This window comes from Macrobrachium rosenbergii, chromosome 30 (genome assembly GCF_040412425.1).
Source record: "Macrobrachium rosenbergii isolate ZJJX-2024 chromosome 30, ASM4041242v1, whole genome shotgun sequence".
Taxonomy (NCBI): Eukaryota; Metazoa; Arthropoda; class Malacostraca; order Decapoda; family Palaemonidae; genus Macrobrachium; species Macrobrachium rosenbergii.
The window spans coordinates 6,061,573-6,075,449 of record NC_089770.1 but is presented as its reverse complement, the minus strand read 5'-3'; the positions used below and the strand labels follow the sequence as shown (position 1 = coordinate 6,075,449).

Here is a 13,877-nt window from a genome sequence, read left to right as displayed (position 1 = left end):
TTACAGCTAACGTCTTCATAATCTTATCTCCGTACTTGATTCTAATTGATCATCTTTAAACTCAACTGCAATTGTCTCTTCCAGGGTTAATTTTTTCTTTGTTTCTGCCTTTGAGTTTAAGTAATTAATGTAAATACCTTCTGCAACAATATTGCTTACTTCTTCCTAAAATATCCTGGATTTACCTTCGCTGGTAACTGATATCAACACTCCTTTGCATAACTTTATTTCATTTCATTTTAACGTCAAACATTGCTTCCTTAATTCTCATAAAGACAGAGTAAACGTTAATGATGATATTTTTTACAGTAACAAAGCTTTGTGGTCTTATACAAACCGTTTTTATATGTTATTGCTTAACAGTGTTGATTGAAATCGCAGCTAAGTTAAAATTGCTTATTGGCATGTCAGTATTTACTTTATTGGTGAAGGAATCCACAGTGGTGTAAGTGTAAATATATATTAGAAATATATACATATAATATATATATATATACAGTATATATACTGTATATATATATATATATATACGGCATATATACATATGTATTATGTATATATATATATATATATATATGTATGTATGTATGTATACAAAGAGAGAACATGCTCGATTCTCCTCGCTCAATCTCTGAGACTGAGAAGAGAATCGAGTAGGTTCTCGAAAGCTCATTTGTATATATATATATATATATATATATATATATATATATATATATATATATATATATATATATATATATATATATATATATATATATTTCTAATATGTATTTACATTTTCACCACTGCGGATTCCTCCACCATCTTAGTGACTCATGCTATTATGGGATTTTTATGATTCGCTTTATTTTTATGCACAAAAATGTCAAAGTTTCATTTCTGCTCCCCGTTTGCATATCTCCACAGACATTCCATTTCAAGCCCTAACGAGGAAAGTCTGTGTCTCGGGGAAAATACGACGAAAAAATAACATTATCGTGACAAAGTTCCTTCTTGAATTTTTAATGGGTCCTTTCTTGAACATTCGCGTGAATCGTTTTTGACGTTCTTGGGTCCTTTTTCTCTATTTTATATATTTTTTTTATTCCAAGGTTTAGGGTTCCGTGTGGTGTATTATTGTGTAAATCATTTTTCACGAATTTTTTTTTTTTTTTTTTTTATTTATTTATTCCATATAGTTATTTACACCCCCGAGGTCTTTTTGTTTTATATTCCTCATGCAGTTCTCTATTCCAGTGTTTCGTTAACAGTCGTAGCATTTTTTTAATAATATTTCTAGTGCTGAGACATCATTTTGAGAATCACAGTAAATAACAAATTTGACAGAGCGCGGTCCTTCTGACATTTTTATATAGGGCATACGAATATTAAGAACCAATTAGGATATATATATATATATATATATATATATATATATATATATATATATATATATATATATATATATATATAACTCAAATCTAAATTCTATAATAACCAGTTAGAAAAAAATATACCTATAACTCAAACCTAAATTCTATAATAACCAGGAGTTAGAAAAAATATTCCTATAACTCAAACCTAAATTCTATAATAACCAGGAGTTAGAAAAATAGATCTATAACTCAAACCTAAATTCTATAATAACCAGGAGTTAGAAAAAACATCTATAACTCAAACCTAAATTCTATAATAACCAGGAGTTAGAAAAAAATATATCTATAACTCAGACCTAAATTCTATAATAACCACGAGTTAGAAAAAATATATCTATAACTCAAACCTAAATTCTATAATAACCACGAGTTAGAAAAATATATCTATAACTCAAACCAAAATTCTATAATAACCAGGAGTTAGAAAAAAAAAATTACCTATAACCCAAACCTAAATTCTATCATTTTTCTATAATTCCTCAGCGTATACAGCGCCCGCCCCGCCCCCGCCCCCTCCCCGCAACGCGATTTCACCCCGTGACCAAACCGAAAGAGACAGGAGACTTTTTCCTGCCAGGGCAGAAAATCCGACGAAAAACAACATCACACTTCAAAGGCCTCGCAACTTTATGCACTTTTCTCTAACTTTTCAACTTGACTTTTGTTCCGAGCCACTTGCAATTCAATTAGGCTTCAAAGAATAAAAAGAAGAGAGAGCGGAGAGAGAGAGAAAAAAAGAAAGTTTTAGGGCGGGGAGGAGTGGGGGTGGGGGGGAGGGTAAGTAAAAAAAGGAGAAAGTAAACCACTGGTAAAGTCTTTTGTGTGTCTTTTACGCTGATGTTTTCCTTTGGAAGTTCGACCGAGCGAAAACTGATGCAGATGACAACAGTCGTTCTAAGAGAATAGTTTACCTTCTTTAAGACGCCCCCCAACCCCCCACAAAAAAACCGTTCAATGCAAAATTTAAAAGAAATAACAAACACATTATCAAGATGTTACCAACATCACCTGACAGATTCATAAAGTTGGTACGGCTCATCGTGTTAAATTGAGCTTAAAACAATGGAAATTCCAGCAGCTATTGTTGTCAAAAACGATTATTTTCTCTTACGTTTTGTAACGCGAACACAAATGATTTTTAGCGAGTTTCGTAAAACCACCTAATGAGCAAATTCATTAACAGCTGGGTGTAATTATAAGCGAGCGCGGATGCAAACAGTTGGCATAAAGATGATCCTTCATATTTGTACAAGTAATAAGATTTCGTATTAAATATTTTAGACGTAAATTAATAATTAATGGATAAATAACGGAATATAAATGTGGGTTATATGCTGAGAAACGCGGATTCAGGCAATTATCCAAATGTATTTTTTGTCCTTTAATTACATTACGTAAATAAAAAAGAGGTATTTTAACATTCTCCTTAAAATGTATTTGCAACTGAGCGGAATTACATTTTAAGAATGTAATCATACATTACATTATGTTTAGCGAAGCTGAAGTGAAACGAATGAAGACAATTATCAGTTTTGAAGATAATTTTGAAAAATGTAGTGCGAGCCAAAATTAATCATATATAAAATTATGTTTAGCGAAGATTAACAAAAACAAATGAAGACGATTACAAGCCTGATGGTAATTTCGTGATGAAACTTCTCATTTTAATAAAAAAAAATTATTTTATAAACTTCTTGAAAGTTACTGAGGAACTCGTGCATCAGAAACTGCTTGCGTACGTGGGACAAAGTCGCGCCGAAATAAAAAAAAAACATTACCCGCAAATTTGCGTCTTGAAAAACAAAGGCTTTAAAAGATAATTCGGGGATCAAACGCACTTTAACAAAACCCAGCATTTATGCGCGGAAAAACCCTTGCAACAATAATTCGGTACAACCGGAATAAAAAAATCAACCTCAAAAGGAAGGAGAAAGGTATTTACATGCAAATGAGAACGACTGCTAAAAATATCTGTATAACAAAATTGCTAGGGCTAAAAACGCAAGATGAATATTTGATGCATGGGAGAAATGGAATTGAAAAGAGAGAGGAGGGAGAGGAATTGAATCAAACTGGAATTACCGAAGAACAATTTCGATTTCGGCGAAAGGTGATCATTTCGCGAAATGGGAATTGCTTCCAATAGAATTGTGACGGGAAGTAAAGAGAAATTAATTCGATGATCATGGTGAAAAAGGTTTGGATATTTATATATATATATATGTATATATATACAGTATATATGGTGTATGTATGTATATACATATATATATATATATATATATATATATATATATATATATATATATATATATATATATATATATATATATATATATATGCTTGTGTCCGTGTGTGTAATACTTACTTTAAACAAGATCCACATAAACTTATCCTTTCAGTAAAGTACAGAAATCTCAATACGGAAGTAATTCAGTCATTTCTTTAAAAAAAAAAAAATGTTTGTACAAGCTAAGCGTCAGTCCCAAACATTTGTATTCCTCGTGTTTCTACCCTCCTCAAATATAATAACTTACTCGCCAAAGAAAACTGGTCCAATTCCGAGAACCTTTGATTCGAAAAAGGTACCTTAACCGCTCAATCGCAACCCACCACGTAGCTTAAATCCTTGAATGGTGCCACCTGTTGGAACCAATCTACTTTCCTGCTAAATACAAATTACCCCAGGTCCGTGGGTTGAGGTGGGGGCGGGGGTGAGGTAAAAAGTCGCTGGACACGGCTATAATTCCTCCTTAGTAAAAAGCTACAGCACCTAAAACAGATTTAATATCTCCATTTAGCCGCTGAGAACCGCTATTTTGTTCCGCTCGGTCGCTACAAATCGGCGGCTCACCTGTACTTAGGGAAATCAATGAGCGTTGAATTACCCCAGGTCACGTTAAGCCCCCTGTGATCTTTTACAGGTAGGTTTGCTTACTGAATGGATATTCAGGCCCAGGAGCCTTATTCGATTTCGTACAGGATTTTGACGCGTGAAATTTAATGCAAATGAACCTTAAGAGAGATCATTTTTTTTTTCAAGGATAGCATACAATACTTGAGGTGAAAATATGACATGTAATTTGTGTTTTTAAGATCGAGGCGGATTTCTGTATCTTGACTCTCTCTCTCTCTCTCTCTCTCTCTCTCTCTCTCTCTCTCTCTCTCTCTCTCTCTCTCTCTCTCTCTCTCTCTCTCCTTCCTGCATGTTACCTGGAACGTATTGCAATACATGGGTCGCGTTTTGACATGGAAATCAATCAAAAGTACCTTGTAACAGAAATAGCAGAATAATTACTTTTCCAGATCGCTTAATTATATTTGCCCGTCTAATCCTTCACATGATATGGTTGTATTTAGATTATGAGAAGTATGGCTGGAAGTAAATTTTGTATATATACAGATGTTTAATAAGTAATTCTCTGATTAAATTACGCTACATTTGCATATATATATATATATATATATATATATATATATATATATATATATATATATATATATATATATATACACACACACACACACACAAAAACCAATAAGATGAGAAGTCCCCCTACGATGCTGGACAGTATAACATTATTTATAAGGTATTATTCTTTCCATTTAAATTTCGTTTCAATAAGAATGAGAAAATAAAAACAAATTTATCATGAACTAATGCACAAAGGCATTATGCGTTCTCTCTTCCATTTTCTCATGTATTTAGGTTTTCATTTAAATTCGTTTCCCTGTGTATTATTCTTTTTTCTTTAGATTTCGCCACAACAGGAAGGGAAAATAAAAAAAAAAAGTTTTTATGACAAACTAATATACGAAGACATTATGCTTTCTTTTCTCTTCTTCCCATTAGCTTAGGTTATCGTTTAAATTTGTTACCTTGCATGATATTGCATATTTCTTCTTCTTCTTCTTCTTCTTCTTCTTCTTCTTCTTCTTCTTCTTCTTCTTCTTCTTATTATTATTATTATTATTATTATTATTATTATATTATTATTATTATTATTATCATCATCGAGGTCCACATGAGATGATATGAAGATGGGCATCTGTGGGCACCGCAATTCAGAGGTACCCAACTATGCCCCGGTAAATCGTGACCTTTTAATTCACTACATTAAAAAAAAGGGATGCTAGATTTATAGCGGTGTTTTCAACGCGAAAAACAAAATAGAATTCCTACATACTTATAACTTCATTTGCGTAGAAACATATGTTTCTGTGAATATTCATCTGCGAATGCATTTGCATCATGAATGCGCCCTCTTCATTTGAATAACTATTCATTCTCCACCAGAAGGAATTTAAGCATACCTTTTTTTTTTTTTTTCAGTGCAAACGCTCTCTGCATATATCATAAGAGATAAATGTAATTCCTTTTATATAATGCATTGCTACCCTGATGCTATGCTTGTTGCACTTCAATACATTTTTATCTATTTGTTGATTTATTTTTTTTTTTTTTAATAAATGAGTGGGTTCTGTTCTTTCTATATTTTCCTTTATCTTCTCTTACTACTAATGAACGCCATAATATTCTTTGGAACTTGAATTTCGAGTCAATGGCCCCCTTTGGTGGGTTTGTTCCTTATGAATAGGTTTCATCTTCTGAATAATAATAATAATAATAATAATAATAATAATAATAATAATAATAATAATAATAATAATAATAATAATAATAATAGTAGTAGTAGTAGTAGTAGTAAATAAATAAATAAATAAATAATAATAATAATAATAATAATAATAATAATAATAATAATAATAATAATAATGGACGCGCAAGCTTAATGAATATCCAGCAATTTAGTCATATATATAAGTATTAAAAGCTCAACACTTCGACAAGAACATCTCGTATCATTTTCGGCCATGAACGAGAGGTGTGCAGGAGACCTGCGGAAAATAAAAATTGAGGAAGATTTATCTCACGAGAATTCCTCATGGCAATTCTTATTTACGCAAGTTACCCCCCTAAGTAGATACAAAATTACTGGTGGGATTTTTCTTCTATTGAAAAATTCAGCTCATTTACAGAAACACGAAAGTTCTTTGGGTTTATAAATGAACAATAAGGCTTTTGTACACGAAATATTTCGTATAGACGAATTTGAAATTTGCTTTAACCATTGTTCTGGAGGTAAGATTTCTTTTACGAAGAAATTCCTCAAAAGAAAATCGGGTTCTTGCTGGGTCAGAAATAACTGTTGAAATTAAATGTAGATGGCGCTGTCTGTCTTTCCAAGGACAATCAAGCGAAGAATTCGAGGTTTTCCTGATTTCCTGACTCTCACGTCCGTGTCCAGGTTACTTTTTCGAAATATTTGGTAAAGGACGTCTCTTGGTCCGTGGTCGCAATCGAAGTAACAATATTTGAGGGTACAGTCAAATTAATTGTATATATTGTGTTTCAAGTTTTGAATAGTGGTCTAGTGGTACTGTGGAGTAGTCGTATTTTATTTTTAGGTCGTTTTTCATAGCTGTGAACCAGTTTTATATGGCAGTACTATAAAGTGGAAAGTGTTCGGTGTGAAAATGTGATCGTAGCGTGCTGCCTGTTAGGTCAGTGGGATTTTTACCGTTACGAATGTGAAGGACCATCGAAAAGTTAACCAAGGTAAATTTTCTCTTAAGTTTCAATGTGAATAACTTGGTCATCCCGAGCATGGAAATTTAGCTCAGTAATGTTGGTTTCAGTGTGAAGAACTTGCCATCCCAAATATGGAATTTCAGCTCGGTCGCAAAATGTCCCGGTATGTAATCCAGATGGTAATATTCTTATAACTGTTTGCTCGAACTGTGCCACAGTCAGTGTTTTATTGTTAGTGTAGCCTTAAATTATTATTACTTAAATATTCGATAGAACTATATAATCGCTCCGCCCAGCCGTCGGCGCTGTAACTTTACTTTTTCTACAGTTTTTTGGTTGCTAATTATGAATTTACCTTTCATTTTTGGCGCTCGAGCCTAATTAACCTGTAATTAACCCCCTGAAGTCCATCCAACAAGAGGTTTCCATACGCGATCTTCACAAGACAGAGCACGGGTATATACGTCTGTTTCGAACGGTTCATATCCCGTCCGGCAAGTGCAATAACTTGTTAACGTATGGGTACCCCAGCCGCCCACCCCCGGGCCAGTACTAAACACGGCGAAGGGACATTCCATTTGGCCGACGACAAACCGATGCACCGCCAGTATCAGAACCCCTAAAAGCGTAGAAAAAACCAATTGAATAGGTAAAAACAGGCGCGGAGCTAATGTATAGAATTACCTAGAATTACCTTGAACTTCATAACTTCTAACGGACATAACCATACTACTTATACTTTATACAAGTATACAGTGCCTTTAAAAGTTTAGGATTCAAGATTATTTACGAATCTTTCAAGTAGTTATCAGCGTTAACTTTCTGAAACTTTGCAGTTGATGTCGAAAGTTAGGCAGGTAGTTAGATGTAAAATTGTCTCTTTTGCATAATTTTCTTGAAACTAAATTTTCAAGAGCGTCAATGTGCCATTCTGTCATATATTTTTTACATTTTGCTATATTTTCTAGAAGCTTTAATGCCACCACAGTGTCAGTTATGACTTTACGATATTGGTGATTGCGCAAGCATATCCTTCGTGAGTGGATATGATTGGTTTGGTGAATATCATTAATCATTGTTAGTCGTGTTTATACAATCATGAGTGAGTTAATGGTGATTGTGCGAACATTTCAATTTTTGTCACCATGGCGAGCATGCGACACTTAGACCTGGAGAAAGTTTGAGTTATATCAAGGACTTTTCTGCCTTTTAAGTAAATTTAGATTCTTGCAAGTACTGGGAAGTCATGCTTGCTGACTGAAGCCCTGAGTTTCATACACATCAGCATTGTAAACCTTACAAGAGTTGGGCTTTCATTGTAGAGAATATTTAAATCTAGTGGTTGGTAGTTAACTGGCGAGCAGTACAGTGGAGTGAGATCGGTTTCGTGTTACCTCATCTAAAAACAATTTTTTCAGTAGGCACGAAGATTAGACTACTGTGTAAGGAATGTAAGTTGGCAACAGCTGAAAAAGGTGGTCTGACTGCATCTTATTAAGGGATTCAGTTTTTGCAAGTTCCAAATCCAGGCTTGTCATTACTTTGGAGTAACCTAGGCCATGTGGAAGAGTTTTTGAAATCATATGAATCCCTCAATTTCTAAAGTGCTGCTCATAACCCTAAAGAAAAATCCTAGTATTGGTGTGCAATTCTTAAGTGACTTGGAGCTGTTGGTATTTTTCTGGCTTTTTGTTTACGAAGTACAGCCGTGAGTCTGTAGTTTTCAACAGTAGCAAATCAGTTTGGACATTGGATGTTGGTTAGACTGTTAGATTAAACGACGCTTAAACTGTCACTTTTGATGTTTTTACTTAATAAAAATGTTCAAGGTGATTAAGATTGAGGGGGTTGATCCTACTGAGATCAAGATCCTCTTGTTGCATGAATATGATGACCTGAGGCAGTGGACACATGGATCTCAGTGCTTGGTAACTTAAGTACTAATTCATTATGAAAGCTATTCTTTTGGATTTGAATGTGTACTGTGGTCACTTTAAAATATTAGTCAAGCAAATTCTCAGGTGAAGTGATAGGATGAGGAGCATACTGTGTTTCTTATATATGAATAGAAATGTTACTAAAATTAAAATTGCCAGGGCAGTACCGAGAATTTCAATAAATCGTAGATTTTTTCAAAGTTGCCGAGTGCTTGGCTTTTATCTAAAGTTCATGACATTAATTTTGGAGGTATGTATAGGCGGTTTCGAAATTAAAAATGGCCCTTATTTTCAAAGGAATTTATAAGGTTGATAGACAGTGAAATCCACTAAATGGAGTGAAATATATCTAACTTGATAGAATACATAGAAATTTTGTTATCTTTGGAAGTGTTACTTGTAGATAACTGACAGTAAAATTTCTTTTCCAGATCAGTATCCTGCAAGTTGAGGGCTCTCACTGGTATCCTGCAAGTTGAGGGCTCTCACTGGTATCCTGCAAGTTGAGGGCTCTCGCTGGTATCCTGCAAGTTGAGGGCTCTCGCTGGTATCCTGCAAAGTTGAGGGCTCTCGCTGGTATCCTGCAAAGTTGAGGGCTCTCGCTGGTATCCTGCAAAGTTGAGGGCTCTCGCTGGTATCCTGCAAAGTTGAGGGCTCTCGCTGGTATCCTGCAAAGTTGAGGGCTCTCACTGGTATCCTGCAAAGTTGAGGGCTCTCGCTGGTATCCCGCAAAGCTTGAGGGCTCTCGCTGGTATCCTGCAAGTTGAGGGCTCTCGCTGGTATCCTGCAAAGTTGAGGGCTCTCGCTGGTATCCTGCAAAGTTGAGGGCTCTCGCTGGTATCCTGCATTGAGGGCTCTTCTGGTATCCTGCAAAGTTGAGGGCTCTCGCTGGTATCCTGCGAAGTTGAGGGCTCTCGCTGGTATCCTGCAAGGTATCCTGCATTAAGGGCTCTCGCTGGTATCCTTTGCAAAGTTGAGGGCTCTCGCCGGTATCCTGCAAAGTTGAGGGCTCTGCTGGTATCCTGCAAAGTTGAGGGCTCTCGCTGGTATCCTGCAAAGTTGAGGGCTCTCGCTGGTATCCTGCAAAGTTGAGGGCTTCGTGGTATCCTCAAAGCTGAGGGCTTTTATCCTGCAAAGTTGAGGGCTCTCGCTGGTATCCTGCAAAGTTGAGGGCTCTTGGTATCCTGCAAAGTTGAGGGCTCTCCGCTGGTATCCTGAATTGAGGCCTTGGTATCCTGCAAAGTTGAGGGCTCTCGCTGGTATCCTGCAAAGTTGAGGGCTTTAAGGTATCCTTAAATTGAGGCTCTCGGCTATCCTGCAAAGTTGAGGGCTCGCTGGTATCCTGCAGTTGAGGGCTTCGCTGGTATCCTGCAAAGTTGAGGGCTCTCGCTGGTATCCTGAAAAGTTGAAGGGCTCTCGCTGGTATCCTGCAAAGTTGAGGGCTTACTGGCATCCCGCAAATTTGAGGGCTCTCGCTTATCCTGCAAAGTTGAGGGCTCCTGGTATCCCGCAATTGAGGGCTTTTATCCTGCAAACCAGAATCCTGAATAGTTGAGGCTCTCCTGGTATCCTGCAAAGTTGAGGGCTCTCGTACATGGTATCCTCTGAGGGCTCTAATGGTATCCTGCAAAGTTGAGGGCTCTCGCTGGTATCCTGAGTTGAGGCTCTCATTGAATATCCTGTATTGAGGGCTCTCAGCGTATCCTGCAATTGAGGGCTTCGCTGGTATCCCGCAAAGTTGAGGGCTTTGGTATCCCGCAAAGCTGAGGGCTCTCGTGGTTCCTGCAAAGTTGAGGCTCTCGCTGGTATCCCAAGTTGAGGGCAATCGCCAGTATCCTGCAAAGGGAGGCTCTCGCTGGTATCCTACAAAAGGAGGGCTCTCGCCGGTATCCCGCAAAGTTGAGGGCTTTTATCCTATAGTTGAGGGCTCTCTGGTATCCTGTAAAAGTTGAGGGCTGTTCATGCTATCCTGCAAAGTTGAGGGCTCTCGCTGGTATCCTGCAAAGTTGAGGGCTCTTACTGGTATCCTGCAAAGTTGAGGGCTCTTGTTGGCAGACTCATTAGTTCAGAGTACGATGAAAAGTACTTCAAAATGAAATTAGACTGAGTACACTGGAGCCGCGTGTTATATTAAGAGGTGTTAAACGTTTGCAAGAAGTATCAGGAAGTTGTAGGAAGCAAAAGGAGTTATGCATGTGGAAATCAGAGGTTCTGCTATGTGGAAGGTAAGCTCAAAAAAGTTTTTAGTCATTAGTGCAAATATTCATTTTCTTTTAGTAAATTATATAAAGCGTGGAAATTCTTGTCATTCACTCGATGTATACCGAATAGTTTTGTTGAACGAAGTGCCGTTAATTTATTGTGGTTTTAAGTATTTTTAAATGATCAAACCTTAAATTTCATTAGTGTGTAACTTCAGCCACTTTTTCACCCTTTGGTCTGTTGAATCTGAAATATTTTAACTTTTATTTTCCTGGTGAGTGATTACTGTTAAATTTACAGAAGTATTCGTTTTCCGGAGTACAATGGTCCTAGGTTCAATAGTTTTAGCAAAACCAGAAAGAATAGTTACATTGCTGGGATACTGAATAAAACGATGAGTACATAGATTAGGTAAAGTTTTCATGTACTATAATAAGTCAGCAACTTGTGACAGCTGGTATTCATTGAATATTGTGGTATTAGGTCTTCCAGCGTAACTTAATTTTATAAGTATCTGCAGTTTAATTTTATATTTGTAGTGTAAGTGGTTAAATTTCAGATCAAATATGAACAATGGAACAATGCCAGTCAGGATAAGAGATTGTTCTAGTTTGTCCACGTAAGAAGCATGAAACAAGTAAAAGCTTAAGTTAGCGAATTTTATCTATATATGTGACGAAGATGGGTAAAAGTTAACAGCTTTTCACCTAATTAAAAGTTGACTAGTTCGTAAGTTAGGTAGTCAGTCAAAAGCCATGTTTTAAGTAAATGCTTTGTATTACGTATTGCTTGAGTTTTGGATAGTTAACGCTTATTCCATAATCATTAGTTTGGTTTTAAGTTCCACTAAACATCCGCTTGTAGGTTGAGTTGCATTGATGAATACAGAAGCATACAACTCAAAATTTTAACTTGGCTTTAGATTATCATTCTTTTTGAGAAATGGAAATTGTCAAACTTTTCTTATAAATGGAAATATACCTTTAAAGGTTCCCAGTTTATACAGTAGCTCATAGCTAGGAATTTTAACTTTATTCAGGTTCTGTTATACAGTAGTCTATAACTAGGAATTTTCTATTATTTTTGGTAAATTAAAATTTTATACTGTTTTCAGGTTTAGTCCCAATGTGTTTAGAGTATTAAGAATGTTGGGAAACTGAATGCTCTCCAGCTGCAAGGAAGAATGAAGTGGAAATGGATACCACATGAAACTTGAGAAACTGAATGCTACACAGCTTCAAGGAAGAATGAAGTGGAAATGGACAACTCGTATGACTTGGGAAACTGAATGCTCCCCAGCCGCAAGGAAGAATGAAGTGGAAATTGACTCCAAATATAACAAGGTTTGTGAAGAAAGAGTTTGTGGTGTAACTTGTTGATTAGTATCAAATCCACTCAAGTTTCTCTGGATTGTTTTAGAAGTTTCTCTGGATTGTTTTAGAAGTTTCTCTGGATTGTTTTAGAAGTTTCTCTGATTGTTTTAGAAGTTTCTCTGGATTGTTTTAAAGTTTCTCTGGATTGTTTTAGAAGTTTCTCTGGATTGTTTTAGAAGTTTCTCTGGATTGTTTTAGGCTCTGGGTTTTAGAAGTTTCTCTGGATTGTTTTAGGAAAAATACTGGATTGTTTTGGCTCTGGATTGTTTTAGAAGTTTCTCTGGATTGTTTTAGAAGTTTCTCTGGATTGTTTTAGAAGTTTCTCTGGATTGTTTTAGAAGTTTCTCTGGATTGTTTTAGAAGTTTCTCTGGATTGTTTTAGAAGTTTCTCTGGATTGTTTTAGAAGTTTCTCTGGATTGTTTTAGAAGTTTCTCTGGATTGTTTTAGAAGTTTCTCTGGATTGTTTTAGAAGTTTATATCCTTTGAATTAATCATAACCATGCTGTTTTTTTAAGTTAAAATTATTTTAATATTTCGTTGGAAAGTTTTGTTCAGAAACTTATCTTCATTGAAATAAGTGAATAATTTTTGAAGAGATTTTAGCATTTTTTTTAGGTACTGATTTTGAAGACTAAAATTTTATTTTTTAGGTACAAATTTTGTAGAGATTTTAGCATTTTAGGATCATTTTATTTTTGGCTAGTTATATGCACTCCGAAATTAGTTGTACAAACTTAAATCTTTCCCATTTTCCGTTTTTTTTTATAGCGAAGTTTTCCCATTTTCCTTTTTTAATTTCACATTTTCAGTGAAGTTTTCCCATTTTCCTTTTTTATTTTCACAGTGGAGTTCCTAGGAACTGAATTTCCTTTACTAAACAAATTTTTTCAAAATATTTAAGTTTGACAGATGTAGTTCTGTAATTTTATTGGTTTTTACTGAAACCATTTCATTACAATCAGAAAACTAAGTATTATATTGCCTTCCAGATAAGAAAACACGTACTACGAGGCGTAGGTCGACCACGAGAGGCAAGAAAATACACTCAACCACGACAGGCAAACACGAAGGCAAGCATGGGTCGACTACAGAGGACAGGAAAAATACTGAGAGGCATGGGTCGACCCTAAGAGGCAACATGCAAAGAACCCCGAAGCAAGCGTTCGTGGACCGACCATAGGGCGTATCCCATGAGTTGTCTACCCTAGAAAAAGGGAATGAAACAGGGTTGACCATGGAAGACAGGTCGATCTAGCATTGTAACTGAATACATTTCAGTGAGAAACAATAAAGAAATAGTCTTATATGGAACATGTTGCAATAAAGATTCACAGTTTCAGTAAGGTAGATTTA

At 35.6% G+C, this 13,877-nt stretch overlaps 1 long non-coding RNA gene across 1 annotated transcript; it reads left to right on the top strand.

Annotated features, from left to right (window-relative positions):
* The first annotated feature begins 6,748 nt into the window (after nucleotides 1–6,748).
* On the top strand, nucleotides 6,749–13,856 carry LOC136854965 (uncharacterized). Its single transcript, XR_010857843.1, has 4 exons — nucleotides 6,749–6,800; nucleotides 9,380–11,173; nucleotides 12,265–12,493; nucleotides 13,514–13,856. It is a non-coding gene; the product is annotated as an uncharacterized lncRNA (long non-coding RNA).
* Nucleotides 13,857–13,877: the final 21 nt, after the last annotated feature.